The sequence below is a fragment of the Neoarius graeffei genome, chromosome 13 (genome assembly GCF_027579695.1).
Source record: "Neoarius graeffei isolate fNeoGra1 chromosome 13, fNeoGra1.pri, whole genome shotgun sequence".
Taxonomy (NCBI): Eukaryota; Metazoa; Chordata; class Actinopteri; order Siluriformes; family Ariidae; genus Neoarius; species Neoarius graeffei.
In genome coordinates this window covers 22752707-22773425 of record NC_083581.1, presented here as the reverse complement: position 1 = coordinate 22773425, position 20719 = coordinate 22752707, and the positions used below count along the sequence as shown (strand labels likewise).

General features: G+C 43.0%; 1 protein-coding gene across 1 annotated transcript in view; it reads right to left on the bottom strand.

Moving 5' to 3' along the window:
- Positions 1–20317, bottom strand: part of LOC132896488 (uncharacterized) — a 36381-nt gene extending 16064 nt beyond the window's left edge. The window contains exon 1 of the mRNA XM_060937351.1: positions 20163–20317. The gene's annotated coding sequence lies outside the window, so the exon portion shown is untranslated. The remainder of the gene's footprint in view (positions 1–20162) is intronic.
- Between the last annotated feature and the right edge of the window lie 402 nt (positions 20318–20719).

Sequence of the window (20719 nt, the reverse complement as noted above, 5' to 3'; positions counted from 1 at the left end):
GCAGTGGGGCAGCTGAGCCAGGTAAGACCAGTGCTGGGCACGTTACTTTCAAAAAGTAATTAGTTATAGTTACTAGTTACTTTTCCCAAAAAGTAACTGAGTTAGTAACGGAGTTACTTGTCATAAAAGTAACTAATTACCAGGGAAAGTAATTATTCCATTACATTTTGTTCCCCCTAAAAAAAAATCAAATTCAATTAGTGTAATCATAATAAAAGTGAATGTTAAATGTGTTTAATGACTGAAATGGACACTTAACAGAACCAATTAGTAATGTTATCTACACTATATTAATATTTTTGTGGGACAATGTGAGATAAGACATCTATCAAATGTAATATATTTTTGTAGTTATTAAAATTATGTTACTAATTACTGGCCACTGACGAGGACAAACACTTTGTTCCTCGACATAATGTGCATTGCACGTAAACACTCTTGCCTTTTATTTCAAGTAATGAAAAGTCCTGTCTGTATTTCCAATGTGAAAGCGCAGTCTTGGGCTGACCGCTCGCCATCGCTGTGTCTTCCGATTGAAAGAGCGCGCAGTAGTGCAGTAGGCGTGGCCTACCTACGTATGTTGTCCAAATCTACTCTGATTGGCTTACTGTGCCGTTGTCTCGCATCTCCCCGCCCCACACGAAAGCAGAGGAAAGAAAGGCTGAACGAGCAGCGTGCCAGATGAGAACAGCTTTAATAAAGTAACGCATAGTATTTTATTGTAAGTAACGGAAACGGCGTTATAACGATGTAAAAAGTAATTAGTTAGATTACTCGTTACTAAAAAAAGTAATGCCGATAGTAACACCGTTTATTTCTAACGCCGTTATTCCCATCACTGGGTAAGACACAGCCAACTTTTTCCAGCCCCGTAAAGTAACCCCAACCGCGGCACGCAATTCATGTTACAAACGAGGGGAGAGCAAGTCACACTGAACACCATATCAAACGCACAGGGCATTGAATCATTTCATAACCACAACGGCTTAATAACATTGTGTTTCATATATCTGACTGAAGCTAAGAATATTCACATTAGCCCGCAATCATATCCCGTCGTTTCTCGAGCGGTGTGTTCTTCTCTGCTTTTCACACTGGACAGTATGCACGCACGCACAACAAAAGTCCGGCACATTGCATTTCGCGCCTGAATAGTTGCGGACTAAGGAAATGTTAAAATGTTAAAACTGTAAAAATGTTGAAATGCTAAAATGAAATGGTTGTTGACCGGTTGAATGGTTTTTGAATACCTGTCATTTAAGGGTTGGAGTGAGTAGAGACTGGGATAAGAGAGGTGTGTGTGTGTGGGGGTTGGCCCGGGGGGGGGTTGTTAGGGGGGGGCCCATTCAGAGCATTTTGTCCCGGGCCCAGCCAAAGCTGTCAGCGGCCCTGTGTACACATAAAATATTTGCAAGAGGTAAGTATCTACTGCAATGGCCTTTTCACAGGCCTCCCAAAAAAGACCATCAAACGACTTCAGGTGATTCAAAATGCAGCGGCTAGGGTTCTCACACGAACAAAAAGAACAGAGCACATTACTCCAATTCGAAGGTCCTTTCACTGGCTTCCAGTAAGCTATAGAATTGACTTTAAAGTATTGCTGCTGGTGTACAAATCTCTAAATGGTACACCCAATTACCTCTCTGATATGTTGCAGCGGCCTAACCCAATCAGATCTACCAGATCGCAGCAGCAAAACTTACTGGTAAAACCTGTTGTTAAAACAAAGTGTGGTGAAGCAGCTTTTAGCTACTATGCAGTACAGCTATGGAATAAACTCCCAGAGGACATTAAAAATGCTCCTGCTGTTGGTAGCTTCAATTCTAGACTAAAGACCAAGCTGTTTTCAGATGCTTTCTGCTAACTGATTAATATTGTCATCTTTACATGTTTTAAACTTTCTTAACTTTTATAGTCTCTGCATGTTTTAAACTTTACTTAACTTTTATTCTATTTTATTCTGCTGTTTTTTTTAAATGAATTTTTACTTCATTTTATTACAACCCCGATTCCAAAAAAGTTGGGACAAAGTACAAATTGTAAATAAAAACAGAATGCAATGATGTGGAAGTTTCAAAATTCCATATTTTATTCAGAACAGAACATAGATGACATATTAAATGTTTAAACTGAGAAAATGTATCATTTAAAGAGAAAAATTAGGTGATTTTAAATTTCATGACAACAGCACATCTCAAAAAAGTTGGGACAAGGCCATGTGAGACATCCCCTTTTCTCTTTACAACAGTCTGTAAACATCTGGGGACTGAGGAGACAAGTTGCTCAAGTTTAGGGATAGGAATGCTAACCCATTCTTGTCTAATGTAGGATTCTAGTTGCTCAACTGTCTTAGGTCTTTTTTGTCATATCTTCCGTTTTATGATGCGCCAAATGTTTTCTATGGGTGAAAGATCTGGACTGCAGGCTGGCCAGTTCAGTACCCGGACCCTTCTTCTACGCAGCCATGATGCTGTAATTGATGCAGTATGTGGTTTGGCATTGTCATGTTGGAAAATGCAAGGACTTCACTGAAAGAGACGTTGTCTGGATGGGAGCATATGTTGCTCTAGAGCCTGGATATACCTTTCAGCATTGATGGTGTCTTTCCAGATGCGTAAGCTGCCCATGCCACACGCACTAATGCAACCTCATACCATCAGAGATGCAGGCTTCTGAACTGAGTGCTGATAACATCTTGGGTTGTCCTTCTCCTCTTTAGTCCAAATGACACGGCGTCCCTGATTTCCATAAAGAACTTCAAATTTTGATTTGTCTGATCACAGAACAGTTTTCCACTTTGCCACAGTCCATTTTAAATGAGCCTTGGCCCAGAGAAGATGTCTGCGCTTCTGGATCATGTTTAGATATGGCTTCTTCTTTGAACTATAGAGTTTTAGCTGGCAACGGCGGATGGCACAGTGCATTGTGTTCACAGATAATGTTCTCTGGAAATATTCCTGAGCCCATTTTGTGATTTCCAATACAGAAGCCTGCCTGTATGTGATGCAGTGCTGTCTAAGGGCCCGAAGATCACAGGCACCCAGTATGGTTTTCTGGCCTTGACCCTTACACACAGAGATTCTTCCAGATTCTCTGAAGCTTTTGATGATATTATGCACTGTAGATGATGATATGTTCAAACTCTTTGCAATTTTACACTGTCGAACTCCTTTCTGATATTGCTCCACTATTTGTTGGCACAGAATTAGGGGGATTGGTGATCCTCTTCCCATCTTTACTTCTGAGAGCCGCTGCCACTCCAAGATGCTCTTTTTATACCCAGTCATGTTAATGACCTATTGCCAATTGACCTAATGAGTTGCAATTTGGTCCTCCAGCTGTTCCTTTTTTGTACCTTTAACTTTTCCAGCCTCTTATTGCCCCTGTCCCAACTTTTTTGAGCTGTGTTGCTGTCATGAAATTTCAAATGAGCCAATATTTGGCATGAAATTTCAAAATGTCTCACTTTCGACATTTGATATGTTGTCTACGTTCTATTGTGAATACAATATCAGTTTTTGAGATTTGTAAATTATTGCATTCCGTTTTTATTTACAGTTTGTTCTTTGTCCCAACTTTTTTGGAATTGGGGTTGTATTTTATTTCTACTATTGTTTAATTCTTATTATTTTTCTTCCCCATTTATTTTATGTAATTTTATTTTCTATTGTTTACTGTTTTGCTTTTACTTCTGTAAAGCACTTTGAACTGCCACTGTGTATGAAATGTGCTATATAAATAAACTTGCCTTGCCTTGCCTTACAGATAATTCTGCACAATTTCATCTACGTGCATCAGAACCTTTCTCTGATAATCTATAAAAACACATAAAAAAGAAATGGTTAGTGTCATGGGCCACATAAAAACGAGTAAGCATTAAGCATTTATGAACTAAAGGCATACATTTAAAAAATGGTTGGATTTTATGATAAAATACCACACATCAATAAGTAATACTATTAGTACTGGATGTCACTACACAGATATTCAGACTGACAGATCACAAATGTAAGTCATTTATTCAAGTACTGTTTCGATCTTTTCATAAAATGATCTCCACCGTGATCATCATCCCCCACAAACAACATGGCGCCACACATGCTTTCCTGCGGTAGAGACTCACACACTAACATTCATTAAAATAAACATTTAATGATTTTATTTGCATATAATATATCGTCAGACTTAATCACCTTACATTCACATAGTGACAACAATAGCAAGGGTAACATTCTTACCTTGAAAGATTCTGTCAATCAAAGCTCTCCAATTATAACCAAACACCTTCCCTTCGCACCAATACAAAAAAAAATGGGAGGCCGGAAGTTGCTCCTTCAACGGGTTTTGAAAGACCGACGCGATCCGGAGCCGCCAAGCATGATGGGATAGAGGTCAGCCAGCATATGCCCTTTTCCCACCAAGTTAACAGGGTGGGGTGGTGGAGGGGGTCACGGGATGGGGCAGGGATTGGATTTGGAAAGAAAGTGGGGGGATACTGATAATTTCTACGAAAAGCATCGACAAATGGCCCAAAAGCACCCTGGAAAATGAAACTGTACATGTTCATTCAGTGAATTTGAGCATATTTTGAATAATTTTGCTTGCTTCAAGCTTTCTGTTGTGTTTACTCTTTTATACCCCCCGGTCGCTGAAGGGGGGTTAAACCCCTCCCCTGGATCTGCCCCTGGGGGGTCACAAACATAAACATTCTCAATCACACGTCACAGGAATAGAAACAGGCTCAAATCATGGGTCACGGAAATAATTTGTTGGCAATCACGTGTAACCGGCAGAATGGAGTAGCTGTAAGTGGGAGACTTTTATTTTGACGCTCATAGAGAGCCTTTGAAATCTTGCGTTGGGTCCCAAAGTATCGTTTGGTCTCATTAGCAGTTTGCAGTCCATGAGTTTTAGCATTCGCCAGGGCACCATCGTCAAGTTGGCTGGTGAGGTCTAGAAGTCTGCAGTTACACTACGAGTGAAACTTTTGAAGCTTTGAAATATCACCCCAACAGTGAGGCGAAATTACTAACCTTCAATGTGCATGGTTGTTGGTATAGCTGGTATCTGAGAGAAGCCAACAAGACGTATGCGGTGTGCCCTCGGTAGTTTGTGTGGTCAGGTATGCATGCGCACACCACACACATGCTTACACCTTCACGCACATCGATGCTGTGTCAGTACAATATTGTGTTAGGCAGTAAACCTTGCCAAAATTTAACTGCGTTGTAAATGCAAGCCATACCAGCGGGGAAGTTGGGCCGGGAGCTGGAGTAAGCTAATTGGCACGACGCCACCATAGCACAGGTAGGCCACGAGCCTTAAGAAAAAAACTTAACATTTAGTACATTCAGGACACATTCTTTTGTATTCATTGTATCAATGTGTGTTTCAGGACGGTGTACAGTGGTGGCAGAACGTTAATAGTCACTGTTTTGCTTTTATTTGTTTTATATTTTTATTATTTTGTTGTTTTCTTGGATTGTGCCGGTTTTCTTGGTTAGAAATTTTACTGAGTGCCCATCTAGCCTTGGTATATGCAGCTGCTCTATACTACTCTGGGGTCAGGGAGCATAGAATTTGCTTTGCTTATTTGTTTTGTTTTGTTTTGTTTTGTTTTGTTTTGTTTTGTTTTGTTTTGTTTTGGGAGAATCCTCACTGAGTTTGTTGTGTTCTAACAAGAGTGATATACCATGTGCAGTGGTTTGAATTCTCTTAAGTGTGTATGTTTCTTATCTGACTTTGGGTCATGTTGTTGTGAATTAATGGACTGATGTGAATTTAATTAATAAGGGTGTGTAACCAGTGAGTGAAGATTTCTACCCTTCTTTGTGATTTTCTTTATCCCTGTACTCTAAGCCAAGTTGCATGTGTCTTGTGTTGACCAACCAAATTATTGGCGTTGTTTTTATAATAAGAGAATATTAAAGATTAAAATTTTATACTTTTAAACCTATTCTTTAATAAAGAAGTTGTACTCTCTCAGCACTGTTTGAGTTCCTGTGTGCCTTATTTCTAAACCATTGTCTGCTAGTGAAGGGTCACAAATGGCGTAGTCGGCTATTCTTCTGTGCTGAGATAGGACAACGGGCACCTACAGTTGGCTTACAGTCTTTGGATATTGGTGGCACTCCGTGTTTTTGTTCCATTCTGTTGGTTTGTATTAAGCAAAACAGTGGCTATTGACTGAAGAGCAGCGCTATTAAGGAAGACTGGAGGAGGACTGTCTGCAAGTTTAGTGGGTGAATAACTGGCTTGGTAACCATGTCTGACCCAGTTAATATGGAAGAACAACTAAGACTTTTGACTGAACGTGTGCAACAACTTCAGGCTGACAATGATCGGCTGAGAGCCTCTGAAGCTAGTGCTACTTCTAGGTCAGAATCTGCTAGCAATTCATCACAGCAGGCTGGCCCCAGTAACTTAACTGACACTCGTAATCCTGGTTCAGATCGATATGTATTTATACCAAGGGAGAGGAAATGCCCTAGGTTTTCGGGCAACTCCTCAGACGGGTTGACAATTGAAGATTGGGTTGAGGAGATGCGCAGGTCCTTGGAAAGTCGCCACATGCCTCCCTCAGAACAAGCATTGTTTGTTTATGACCATCTAGATGGTGAAGCAAAAACTGAAATCAAATTCCGCCCTGTGGCAGATAGAAAAGACTATAACCGAATCTTTGACATCTTGCTAGAACTATATGGCTGTTCACAGTCGTATATTGGATTACAGAAACAGTTTTTTCAAAGGAGACAGTTGGAGGGGGAGTCGTTAAGAGAATTCTCACATGCATTGCTGTCTTTAATGGAGGTTATTAAACGTAGAAGTCCCACAGCTATTGCTAATAGTGACCATCTGGTACGGGACCAATTCATAGAACACGTTAGAGATAGCATGCTTCGAAGAGAATGAAAACGATCATTGTGACTTAATTCTAATGCTTCCTTTCTAGCCATCCGTAGTGAAGCCATCCGATGGGTGGAAGAAGGTGAACATGTTGGTGCTCCTCGGGCCCGTGCATACTCCTGTGATACTCAAGCAGAGGTGATGGGTGAGTGTAAAGTGGATAGTCAAACTGTAATGACTAAGCCCTCTAATGACTGGTTAGAGTTGAAAGAGATCCTTTGTAAACAACAAGCTCAACTAGATATTTTGTTGAAACATTTTGCTCTGACTAACACACACCCTCAGACTACAGCAGCAGCCATGAGTAGACCAGCTAAAATTTACCGCTACGACCCAACAGGGAAGCCCATCTGTTTGAGGTGTAATCAAGCTGGCCATATTGCAAGATTTTGTCAGAGTGGGCAGGGGCCAAGTAGTGCTACAAGGACAGCCGAACATCACATTCCACAGGAGGGTGTGGGAGCTAGTACAGCAGACATACAGGGAAACTAGTCCCCACTGGTGTAGCGAGCCACACACCAGAAACAGGTAACATTGGCTCAACCGTACCTTTAAGTTCTCTCAGTAAGCTTATGGGGGAGTGTCCAGTGGTAGAAGTTGTAATGCAAGAGACTACTGTTCCATGTTTATTAGACACTGGTTCGATGGTGACAACACTTACAGCAGAGTTCTTTCACAAACACTTTCAGTCATTGTCAGGACAGCTCCAACCATGTCGCTGGCTTCAACTCAGAGCAGCCAATGGGTTACAAATTCCGTATTTGGGGTACTTGGAGGTGGACATCCACATCCTGGGTAGAACACTTACGAACATGGGTGTTCTTGTAGTTCAAGACTCAAGTGACCCTTACACAAAAACACAAAAGTCTAGAGTACCAGGGCTGTTGGGGATGAATGTAATTAGCCAGTGTTACAACGAACTGTTTCAACAGCATGGCTCTGCTTTGTTTCAAGCTCCTACTGTCCAGGCAGCAGGGGAGGGGTGGAAGCAAGCATTTACAGAATGTCATCAGTGGGATTGTTTGCCACCTACCGGGTGTCTGGGGGGAGTTAAAGTAGCGGGGCACGCTTCTGTGTGTATTCCAGCTGGCTCTGTTAAGCTAGTTTCAGCCAGAGGCAACCAGCACATAGGGCCCTTGGCTAATGCTGTTTTATTTGAACCTACAGATACTTGTCTTCCTCCTGGCATCCTAATGTCTAGGGCTTTGGTATCTTGGCATCAGGGAGAGATATCAGTGCCGGTGGTCAATGTTGAAACCAGAGACGTGTGGCTTCCATCTCATACCATGCTGGGTCAACTGTTTTGTGTCACCAAGCAGATAAACAGCCAAGTCTTAACATTTGAAGAAAAGACAGATAATGGTGGGTGTGTGGCAGTTGTACGATCATTGAGTGTAGAACAGAATGCTCTCGACCTGTCTCACTTGTCCTGGCCAGCCTTGTCTTCTGACCAACAAGAAGAAGGGAAAGCACTGCTCCAGCAGTATAGCACAGTGTTTAGTCAGGGGGAGGGTGATGTTGGTTGCACTAGCTTAATAGAGCACGAGATCCCCGTAGTCGATGAAACACCGGTACGACAACGCTACCGTAGGCTCCCACCATCCCAATACGAGCAAGTTAAGGCTCATATCCAAGACCTGTTGGAGAGAGACATTGTCCGGGTGAGCTGCAGCCCCTACTCTGCCCCAATAGTAGTGGTACAGAATAAGGATGGATCCATTCAACTATGTGTGGACTATAGCCAACTAAATGCAAAGACCAGGAAAGATGCCTATCCCTTACCACGGATAGAAAAATCCCTGGATGCATTGGTGGGTGCAACATTGTTCTCCACTGAAAAGGACAAACAGAAGACGGCGTTCTGCACACCCTTCGGCCTATTTGAATTCAACCGTATGCCATTTGGACTTTGTAACTCACCAAGTACATTTCAACATCTAATGGAGTGAATATTTGGAGATGAGCACTTTAGTTCCCTCTTATTGTACTTAGATGACATTGTAATCTTCTCCTCCTCTTTTGAAACGCACTTACAACGCCTGCAAATGGTGCTGGGAAGATTACAGAAGTACAATCTGAAGCTGAAACTAGATAAGTGCCACTTCTTCCAGACTGAGGTCCGCTACTTAGGCCATGTGATCTCTCCCCTTGGGGTTGCAATCGACCCAGAGAAAATCCGGGCAGTGGCTGAGTGGAAGCAGCCAAGAATGGTGAGAGAATTGCGCCCCTTTCTAGGCTTTGCATCATATTATCGCAGATTCGTGGCAGAGTTCGCAAAACACGCCGCACCACTACATCGGTTGGTGGCCACCCTCCAGGATGGTAAGAAGAGGTCGGGCCCAATCAGCCTGGAGGGAAGATGGGACAAGGCATGTGGCGAGGCATTTCACACCCTGAAGGAGAAGTTGATAACTGCACCAGTGCTGGCATACACCAACTTCACCAAACCGTTCATTCTAGAGGTAGATGCAAGCCACTCTGGACTTGGTGCGGTGCTCTCGCAAGAACAGGACGGGAAGAAAAGACCTGTCACCTATGCCAGTAGAGGGCTCCACGTAACAGAACATAATATGTCTAATTACAGTTAAATGAAATTGGAGCTCTTGGAGTTAAAATGGGCTGTCTCCGAAAAATTCAGAGAATATCTGTTGGGCAACAAGTTTACCGTCTTCACCGATAACAACCCCCTGAGCTACCTCCAAACTGCCAAACTTGGAGCTGTAGAGCAGCGTTGGGCCTCACAACTTGCCCTGTTTGATTTCGAGATCAAATACCGCCCTGGGGGTGCTAACAAGAATGCAGATGCGCTATCTTGGCTGAGTGATTATCCTGGTCCGGTGGCCATAGGAGAAGTGGCTTCAGGAGTAGCGGTCCCTATACCCCGAAGGGGACGTTCCGTGATGCCGCCATGTCCAAGCTTGGTCTCTGCAATTGATGCCTTCCCGGTGCGCCAGGAAGTGGACCTGCTGGCATTACAAGCAGCAGACCCCACCATTCGTGCCTTTTTGGTCTACTGGCAGCAAGGCCGTCCCCCTTCAGCAGAAGAACGAGTCATAGAGACGAAGCCAGTCTTAGAACTACTGAAACAATGGAAGAACATCAGAGACCGGGGTGGAATACTGTACCGGCGCACCCATATGCCCGGAGAGAGGACTGAAGTGCTGCAGCTATTACTACCTGAGGTGTTGAAGACTGAAGTGTTAACGGCTCTCCATGACAATCACGGTCATCAGGGGTGTGAACAAACTACCCATCTGGTCCAACGAAGGTGCTACTGGCCACAGATGAGAAGGGAGATAGAAGAGTGGTGTCAACAGTGCTCTCGTTGTGGAACAGCAAAAGCGGTCCATCCTAAGGTGAGGACCTTCCCTGGCTCACTGCTGGCCTCAAAGCCACTAGAAATTGTAGCCATTGACTTTACAGTATTGGATCGAGCAATGGATGGACGAGAAAATGTCCTAGTAATCACCGATGTCTTCTCTAAGTTCACACAGGCGTTTCCAACATCTGATCAGACGGCCGGCACCATAGTGCGTGTGCTCCTTGAGAAATGGTTTTACACCTACGGGATTCCCCAATGGCTGCATTCGGACCAAGGTCACAATTTCGAGGGGGAGATGCTGAAGGCCCTGTGTAAAGTGTACAGTGTGGAGAAGAGCCGGACCTCTCCATATCGCCCCGAAGGCAATGGACAATGCGAAAGGTTTAATCAGACCATGCATGACCTCCTACGAACTCTGCCCCCTGATAAGAAGAGGAGATGGCCACAACACCTCCCGCAACTATTGTTCGCGTACAATACTACCGTGCACCAGTCAACAGGCCATTCACCCTTTGAGTTGATGTTTGGACATAAGCCCCAGCTGCCAATAGATGCGCTCCTGGGAACAGCAGAGGAAAGCTGTGGAGAAGGTTCTGTCAGCGAATGGGTGCAGGATCAACAAGAATTCCTCCAGTTCGTGTTTGCCAGTGCAGAGAAACAGCTCAAACATGCAGCGGCGCAATGTATCCAGCAGCAACAAACCGGGGTGGCTCCGATACTCCCTGAAGGCACCCTGGTCTACCGGAAGCGACATGCCCCCGGCCGGAATAAGATCCAAGACATCTGGGATAGTGCCCAATACAAGGTGATGAAGTGCCTGGATGATGTTGGCCGTGTCTACACAATTCTCCCAATGGATGGCCAAGGCCCAGCAAAGAACATGCACAGGAGTGAATTGAGAGTAGTTCCGGGACAAACCCTTCCCCAGAGCTTGGCCGCTCTTTCGGAACAGGAGCTCCCAGAAGCTCAAGAGTGTCCTAACCAAGATGATAGCAGTGACCAGGGCGAGGACGAGGGCCAGTGGGCGATGCGGCGGGGCGGATCGCCATCACAAGCAGCAAAACCTCCACAGCCGGGCCAGACTATGAGTCCCCCTGGTACAAATGCTGTCACGTCCGAGAGAGGAAGACCCCCAGAGAGAAGCTTGGCAGCAACCTCACCCCACATTGGTGAGAACAATGTGGGGTGGGGATGGACGCAGCATGAGGCCACCCGACCAACTGAAACAGGCCATCCGGATAGGGGACTAACGACTCGGTCATCCCAGTCGCCAGCAATCCTCAGACGGTCAACCCGAATGACTGCAGGCATCCATCCCAACCCCTACAATCTCCCTCGCCCAGTGGCCCAACCATTGGGGTCCATTGGGGTTGCAACTCATCCGGCGTCCAGTAGATCTGTAGGGTGCTATTTTAGACCATGGCAGCAGTCTTCGTGTATGTCACCGGGACGGTGACTTTTTAAAGGGGGGGTGGATGTAACGGGCAGAATGGAGTAGCTGTAAGTGGGAGACTTTTATTTTGACGCTCATAGAGAGCCTTTGAAATCTCGCGTTGGGTCCCAAAGTATCCTTTGGTCTCATTAGCGGTTTGCAGTATATGAGTTGTAGCATTCGCCAGGGCACCATCGTCAAGTTGGCTGGTGAGGTCTAGAAGTCTGCAGTTACACTATGAGTGAAACTTTTGAAGCTTTGAAATATCACTCCAACAGTGAGGCGAAATTACTAACCTTCAATGTGCATGGTTGTTGGTATAGCTGGTATCTGAGAGAAGTCAACAAGACGTATGCGGTGTGCCCTCGATAGTTTGTGTGGTCAGGTATGCACGCGCACACCACACACACGCTTACACCTTCACGCACATCGATGCTGTGTCAGTACGATATTGTGTTAGGCAGTAAACCTTGGCAAAATTTAACTGCGTTGTAGATGCAAGCCGTACCAGCGGGGAAGTTGGGCTGGGAGCTGGAGTAAGCTAATTGGCACGACGCCACCATAGCGCAGGTAGGCCACGAGCCTTAAGAAAAAAACTTAACATTTAGTACATTCAGGACACATTCTTTTGTATTCATTGTATCAATGTGTGTTTCAGGACGGTGTACAGTGGTGGCAGAACGTTAATAGTCACTGTTTTGCTTTTATTTGTTTTATATTTTTATTATTTTGTTGTTTTCTTGGATTGTGCCGGTTTTCTTGGTTAGAAATTTTACTGAGTGCCCATCTAGCCTTGGTATATGCAGCTGCTCTATACTACTCTGGGGTCAGGGAGCATAGAATTTGCTTTGCTTATTTGTTTTGTTTTGTTTTGGGAGAATCCTCACTGAGTTTGTTGTGTTCTAACAAGAGTGATATACCGTGTGCAGTGGTTTGAATCCTCTTAAGTGTGTACGTTTCTTATCTGACTTTGGGTCATGTTGTTGTGAATTAATGGACTGGTGTGAATTTAATTAATAAGGGTGTGTAACCAGTGAGTGAGGATTTCTACCCTTCTTTGTGATTTTCTTTATCCCTGTACTCTAAGCCAAGTTGCATGTGTCTTGTGTTGACCAACCAAATTATTGGCGTTGTTTTTATAATAAAAAGAGAATATTAAAGATTAAAATTTTATACTTTTAAACCTATTCTTTAATAAAGAAGTTGTACTCTCTCAGCACTGTTTGAGTTCCTGTGTGCCTTATTTCTAAACCGTTGTCTGCTAGTGAAGGGTCACACACGGATCATGTGAAAGTCCTCCCCTTCAGTTAAAGTTTTGTGTGTACCGAACATGATTTTAGATAAAAAAAAATACCACTAATAGTTATATTAGACGGCAGATAAACTGATAAGACAAACTGCAAAATCATGAATCTATGAACTTTTATTTCATTGAAATGGCCTCATTCAGCGCTATTTTAAAGTTAAGATACGATCAATTCATCAGTAGACCAAGATCACATTGTTAATGTTATTCATAGAGACATACAACAAAATGTACGAAAGCAAATTATTAATACCTCGATCATCAAATAGAAAATACACACAACATGTAGACTACATAGTAGGACATACGTCATTGGATGGTCGCCAGATAACAAGTCTGTTATGTATTACCACTACGTTGTCATTAGGCATTACCACTACGTTGTCATTACATATTACCACTACGTTGTTGTTACATATTACCACTACATTGTCATTGGTATTACCACCCACTATGTTGTCGTTAAGTATTACCACTATGTTGTCGTTAAGTATTACCACTATGTTGTCGTTACGTATTACCACTATGTTGTCGTTATGTATTGGCATGACGTTATATTAGGACGTGCCTACTACGTAACGACGACGTATTTCCCTGACATTACCAAACCACTACCTAACCACTACGTCATATATACGTTGTGTGTTTGCTGGGATCATATATAGCAATAATTGGCAACGGCACCTAGAGCACCTTAGGGCCATCCTAGAGTCACTGAGGCATGCGGGTCTCAGAGCTAACCCAAAAAAGTGTGATTGGGCCAGTGGAAGTATGGTATCTGGGTTTCTACTTGGGTTACAGGCAGGTGCGTCCCCAAATTGACAAGACAGTAGTGATTGCGGCCTGCCCAAGGCCCAAGACCAAAAAAGGGGGTGAGACAGTTCCTTGGACTATCTGGCTACTATCGCAGGCTCATACCTAATTATTCAGACGTCACCAGCCCACTGACTGATCTCACCAGATTTGGTCCAGTGGACAGAGCAGTGCCAACAGGCCTTCACTAAGGTAAAAGCTGCACTGTGTGGAGGGCCACTCTTACACTCCCCTGACTTCTCTCTCCCTTTTATTTTACAGACGGACGCATGGGACAAAGGGCTGGAGGCCGCTCTGTCCCAGAAGGTGGAGGGTGAGGAATGCCCAGTGCTGTACATCAGTCGGAAGCTCTCGATGTGTGAAAGTAAGTACAGCATGATTGAGAAAGAGTGCCTGGCCATCAAGTGGGCAGTCCTCACCCTCTGATACTACCTACTGGGCCACCCTTTCACCCTCTGTTCAGATCATGTGCCTGTCCAGTGGCTCCACTACCAGCTATGGGTTTTAGTGATTTAGCACTGAAATGGGTGGGCTCCTATTTGGAGAATAGAATGCAAGTGGTGGACATTGGGGTACAATGTCTCAACCACAAGCCATAGATTGTGGGGTTCCCCAAGGGAGTGTTTTGGGACCACTCCTCTTTCTTTTATATATCAATGACTTAAAGGCTGTTTGTTCATGTAATCTTTTTTATATGCAGATGATTCTGCGCTGGTAGTCTCTCATAAGGATAAAAACATTGAACAAAAACTTAGCGCAGAACTTCTAAATGTTAGCAGGTGGATGACTGACAACAGGTTATCACTTCATTTAGGAAAAACAGAATCCATCCTTTTTGGATCAAAGATTAGATTGAAAAAAGCCTCTAGTTTTAAAGTCTTAGCTGGAGATTCTGAAATTACAGCCAAGGAATCAATCAGTTACCTTGGCTGTGTGTTAGATTGCCACTTAACTGGTGTAGGTCAGGCACAAAAGGCAATCACCAAAATAAATCACAGAGTCCATTTTCTGGCCAGAATCTCAAAGTTTCTGGATAAAACAACAATGGTAATTTTAGCAGGAGCCTTAATTCAGCCATATTTTGATTATGCATGTGGCTCATGGTATAATGGTGTCACAATGAATTTGAAGCATAAGCTTCAGACCTCTCAAAATAAGTTAATTAGACTTATTTTGGACCTCCCCATGAGAACCCATCTTGAATCATCCCACTTTGACAAGTTGGGATGGCTGAAGGTAGAGGATCGTGTATCTCAGATGCAGCTATGTATGGTACATAGGATTGCTTATGGGGGCGTACCCAATTATTTTAGAAATTATTTTAATAGAGTAAATGAAGTTCACTGCTATTCCACTAGGGGAAGCTTAACAGATTTTGTACCACCCAGAGTTAAGACAAACTTGGGTAAAGAGTCTTTTCTTTATGTTGGAACTACCTTTTGGAACAGGTTACCTGGTTCACTTAAATCAGTTAGAAGCATAGGCAGTTTTAAACAGGACTTGAAAAAATGGCTTAGACACCAATCTTAGGCATTTGGCAATTTGTATTTGTTATGTATTATGTAACTGTAATTCTGTTTCTATGTGATGTGTGGTCTACTGCTACTTGCCCTTGTCTCCTGCTCTATAGGGACCACAATGGAAATAAGCCTGTGGGCTTTATTGTGTTATCCCTGACTATTTATTTATGTATAACTTATGATGCAGTTTGCTGTTTCATATTTTTATGTCAAGAATGGTCAATAAAATCAATCAATCCACTGCATGAAGCATGCCAATGCACGGATCACTCGTTGGTATCTCACCCTCCAGCCATTTAAATTCAAGGTGGTCCAGAGGCCGAGGTTGCAGATGGTGGTGGCGGACTTCCTATCCCCTGCTTAAGCCAGTACATGTCCAGGCTCATCTGAAGTTTGCTAGAGAGCATTTGGATGATCCCGAAGAGGATTGGGAGAATGCCATATGGTCAGACGAAACTAAAATAGAATTTTTTGGTAAAAACTCAACTTGTCGTGTTTGGAGGAGAAAGAATGCTGAGTTGCATCCAAAGAACACCATACCTACTGTGAAGCATGGGGGTGGAAACATCATGCTTCGGGGCTGTTTTTCTGCAAAGGGACCAGGACGACTGATCCGTGTAAAGGAAAGAATGAATGGGTCCGTGTATCATGAGATTTTGAGTGAAAACCTCCTTCCATCAGCAAGGGCATTGAAGATGAAACATGGCTGGGTCTTTCAGCATGACAATGATCCCAAACACACTGCCCGGGCAATGAAGGAGTGGCTTCATAAGAAGCATTTCAAGGTCCTGGAGTGGCCTAGCCAGTCTCCAGATCTCAACCCCATAGAAAATCTTTGGAGGGAGTTGAAAGTCCGTGTTGCCCAGCGACAGCCCCAAAACATCACTGCTCTAGAGGAGATCTGCATGGAGGAATGGGCCAAAATACCAGCAACAGTGCATGAAAACCTTGTGAAGACTTACAGAAAATGTTTGACCTCTGTCGTTGCCAACAAAGGGTATATAACAAAGTATTGAGATGAACTTTTGTTATTGACCAAATACTTATTTTCCACCATAATTTGCAAATAAATTCTTTAAAAATCAGACATTGTGATTTTCTGGATTTTTTTTCTCATTTTGTCTCTCATAGTTGAAGTGTACCTATGATGAAAATTACAGGCCTCTCTCATCTTTTTAAGTGGGAGAACTTGCACAATTGGTGACTGACTAAAAACTTTTTTGCCCCACTGTATGTGTGTGTGTATATATATATATATATATATATATATATATATATATATATATATATATTAGGGCTGGGACATTAGCGCGTTAATTTCGATTAATTAATCAAACAAATATCAACGCGTTAAAAAAAATAACGCATTTTAATCGCACACTATAACAGACACGTCCTCCTTCTGCATTAGAGCAGTGGAGAGTGGCATTACGTCTGATGGTGTACACAGCCTTCTGGAAACTCAGAAGAAGTCGTTTGGGATTTTACCTGTGGGGGCAGCACTAATGCGTGACGGAACACAGCCGGACGGAAACAGAAAAAGAACAGGAGAAGAAGAATGCCGGTTTTCAAAGGACGCTGGTTTTTGGAAGGAGAGATGGAAGAAGTACAAGAAGCGGATGAGAACGTTTTAGTTGGCCCCATGCAGGCAATTAATTTCGATTAATTAATTTCAAAGGCTCTAATTAATTAGATTAAAATTTTTAATCGCGTCCCACCCCTAATATATATATATATATATATATATATATATATATATATATAATATATATATATATACACACACACACCTGTGAGTGTTTAGTCTATGTCTATTTCTTATCTAGAGTGTTTGTTTATTTCAGTTATTCTATTTTTATTTATTGCATTGCCTGTTTGCACTGTGGGTCAGAGAGGACTGAAATTTCATCTGTGCTGTATGTCAAGCATGTATAGCATATTTGACAATAAAGTTGACTTGACTTGACTTGACTTGACTTGAGAGAGTGAGGAGAGGGGGCTCTCCCGACCAGAACGTGTGTGTGTGTGTGTTTGAAGTAAGTTTTCTGATTACACAGTAACTCTGGATGGCCTTTCTGTTTCTTCACGTGCAGCAGGAAAAGACCTCGGAGTGATTATTGACCCCAGTCTTTCATTCGAAACTCACATTGATAACATCACCCGGATAGCTTTCTTTCATCTCAGAAATATTGCAAAGATAAGAAATTTAATGTCATTGCATGATGCAGAAAAACTAGTCCATGCTTTCGTTACCTCCATGTTGGATTATTGTAATGCCTTATTGTATGGATGTTCCAATAAGTGCATAAACAAGCTCCAGTTAGTTCAAAATGCAGCAGCAAGAGTCCTTACTAGAACTAGAAAATATGACCACATCACGCCTGTCTTATCCACACTGCATTGGCTCCCAATCAAATTTCGTATTGATTATAAAATACTACTATTGACCTTTAAAGCACTAAATGGTCTCGCACCACAGTACCTGAGTGAACTTCTGCTCCTCTATGACCCGCCACGCCTACTTAGATCAAAAGGTGCAGGCTATCTGCTGGTACCTCGTATAGTGAAGGCTACATCAGGGGGCAGAGCCTTTTCTTACAAAGCCCCACAGTTATGGAACAGCCTTCCAAGTAGTGTTCAGGAATCAGACACAGTCTCAGCATTTAAGTCTAGGCTGAAAACATATCTGTTTAGTCAAGCCTTTTGTTAATGGTGTTTATGAGGTAAAGGAGTAGATCTGGAGGGTCCTCAGACATAGAGTGTTTTGGTAAACTGGGATGTATGGATGCTGTCAGTCCCCACTCGCTTGCTCACTCGAGTTTGTTGACGGTGTAGTGGCTGGCTGCTTTATGTCCCGGGGCTCCCTCATGCCTGTGTTACCTTCTGGCTCTCTCCTTTTAGTTATGCTGTCATAGTTAGTTGCCGGAGTCCCTGCTTGTACTCGGTGCAATATGTATACTGTTCCTACTTATTCAGGTGACATTGGGCATACCTAACCACCTGTGTTTTCTTTCCCTCCCCCCCACCCCAAATCTGTCCCTCTGAGTTACATGGAGTCAACAGGAAATCTTTTGGTGGAGACGGTGGAGACCTCGACTGGCTATCGTAGCCTGCAGGGAATCGGCTGTCAGACATTCTGTCGCATGTCCCAGACCCGGTGAAATGTAACTGAATTGTCTTGGCCAGCCCTAAGGGTCCCATCTGCATCTCATCATTGCTGAGGAGTGTGCTCCCATCACCCAATCAAGCATCCAGCCAGAGCAGGTCATGATATATTTTACCATATTAACATGCCATTGTGTGTTATGCCTGATGTAAAGACTCTCGTCTCTGCGAGCCTACCACACAGATTTAATACTTGTCATTTTTAGGGCATACCTAACAACGTGTTTTCTTTCTCTCTCTCTTCCCCCCCCCATCTGTCCCTCTGAGTTACATGTTGATCCTGGGATTGAGATGCTGGCCTCTTCTGCCCCTCGGACCTGCTTGATCCATCCTGGTGCCCTGTGTCTGGTCGGAGTTTTATCGCCCCACTCCTGTGAAGGACGGCCCCATGAGGACAGTTGAGGGTTATACCTGTTAAAACTGTTAATATTATAGTCAGGCTGTCTGTTGTTGCCCAAATGAGGATGGGTTCCCTTTTGAGTCTGGTTCCTCTCGAGGTTTCTTCCTCATGTCGTCTGAGGGACTTTTTCCTTGCCACCGTCGCCACAGGCTTGCTCATTGGGGATAGATTAGGGATGAAATTAGCTCATGTTTTAAGTCGTTCAAATTCTGTAAAGCTGCTTTGCGACAATGTTTATTGTTAAAAGCGCTGTACAAATAAACTTGATTTGATTTGATTTGAGTGTGAATGAGTTTAACCAAGCTGAAAAGCAGTAGGAAAAACTGAAAATAAAGCCTGTGTTGACACTATTTCCCACCTGCCGTGCTTCAGTATTCCACCCACATCAGGGAAATACCATTGTGCTAGCTGGGTCTTACTAGCTGGTGAACTTTGAACTTTCTCAGGGTTTCTTTTCAAGAAGGAATAATCAGATTATCGACAGTTAACTGAGAAAATTAATCAGATCGTCAAAGCTAGCAAATTCTGGAGACTACATTCATGTCTGCTCTCATGCAAACCACAAGAAAAAAAAAGAGTATGTACACAATACTCTATCCTCACAACAGATTAATGCCTGTTTACAGAACAGATATTTTTACGTTCGGCAAATTACTGCTTATTTGTATTCTTTGCAGTGTAACAAAGAAATTCCCTAAAATATGCATAAATAGAGCAGACTTGCTAAAGAGAGCTTGCTTTTTTGTGTGTTTTTAAAAGAGATGTGCTTTTGAACATGGAATGAATGCAGGCTAGTGCAGAACCCACAGCACAGTGACCTCTTGTAGATTGCCTCTGTCTATGGCACACAGAAACATCTGTGCTACTTATCATGAAAAATGCACAGGTTCACCTGGCCTGCTTGTCAATAAAAGAAGCTCTGGGCCCAGCTTTGTGCTGTCTGTTGTATGTTAAATGGGATGTTTTTTCTCCCCACCCCCACATGTTGAAGGTGAGGAGGTGCTGGGTTACAGCCACTCCAGCCTACAGGCAGAAAATCTGTCTCCACATGCCCAGGAATGTGTTCTTTCACTGCATACCAGAACTCATACAGAAAACATAAAGACTAAATGAATCTCATATCAGGATATATCACATATAACTAATCTTCTGGTTTCTCAGTTTTATGCTACATGTCATATTCATTTTTAGAGGATTGGGAAACATCATAGTCCTTTATGTGGACAGGACAAGCTCAGAAACTTAATCCAGATGAATAACACAGTAAACAGGTCCACATTAGTTAGAGAGACACTAACCTTCATGTCCCAGTCAGTGTCTTGAGATTCCTGAACTGTGATCGCTTTGATAGCTGTGAGACTTTATAGATGTTAAGGAATGAAAGATGTGAGATAGTTTTTGTGTGCACTCAGAGTGAATGGCAACAAAACTCGATTAGCACTCCACATTTCTCTCTCTCTCTCTCTCCTTTTCGTTCTCTCTGTTCTAACTAATGGGAATATGATGCCTCATTGCCCCAGTCTGCTCTGACTTGCCCAAGCTGGAATGCACTAGTCATCTAATGCACTTTTATGTCAAGGTAAATTGACAATGAAGTATGCCATCATTTTACAGCATAAATATTTTATTCCTTATTTGGATGCAGGTTTGAGGTGTCACCACTGGAATAAGAATGAACCATTTTCACCTATGCTTATGAGATCCCCTTCTGAGAATACAGCTTGTCTGAGAAGGCAGAGTGTGTTTGTATGTGCAAGCGTGTTTTAGAGAGAGAGAGCACTAAGAATTGTTAAATGAACATCCATCAACATAAATCATCAAATATTTAATTATATCACAAACTGAGTTGTGTGTA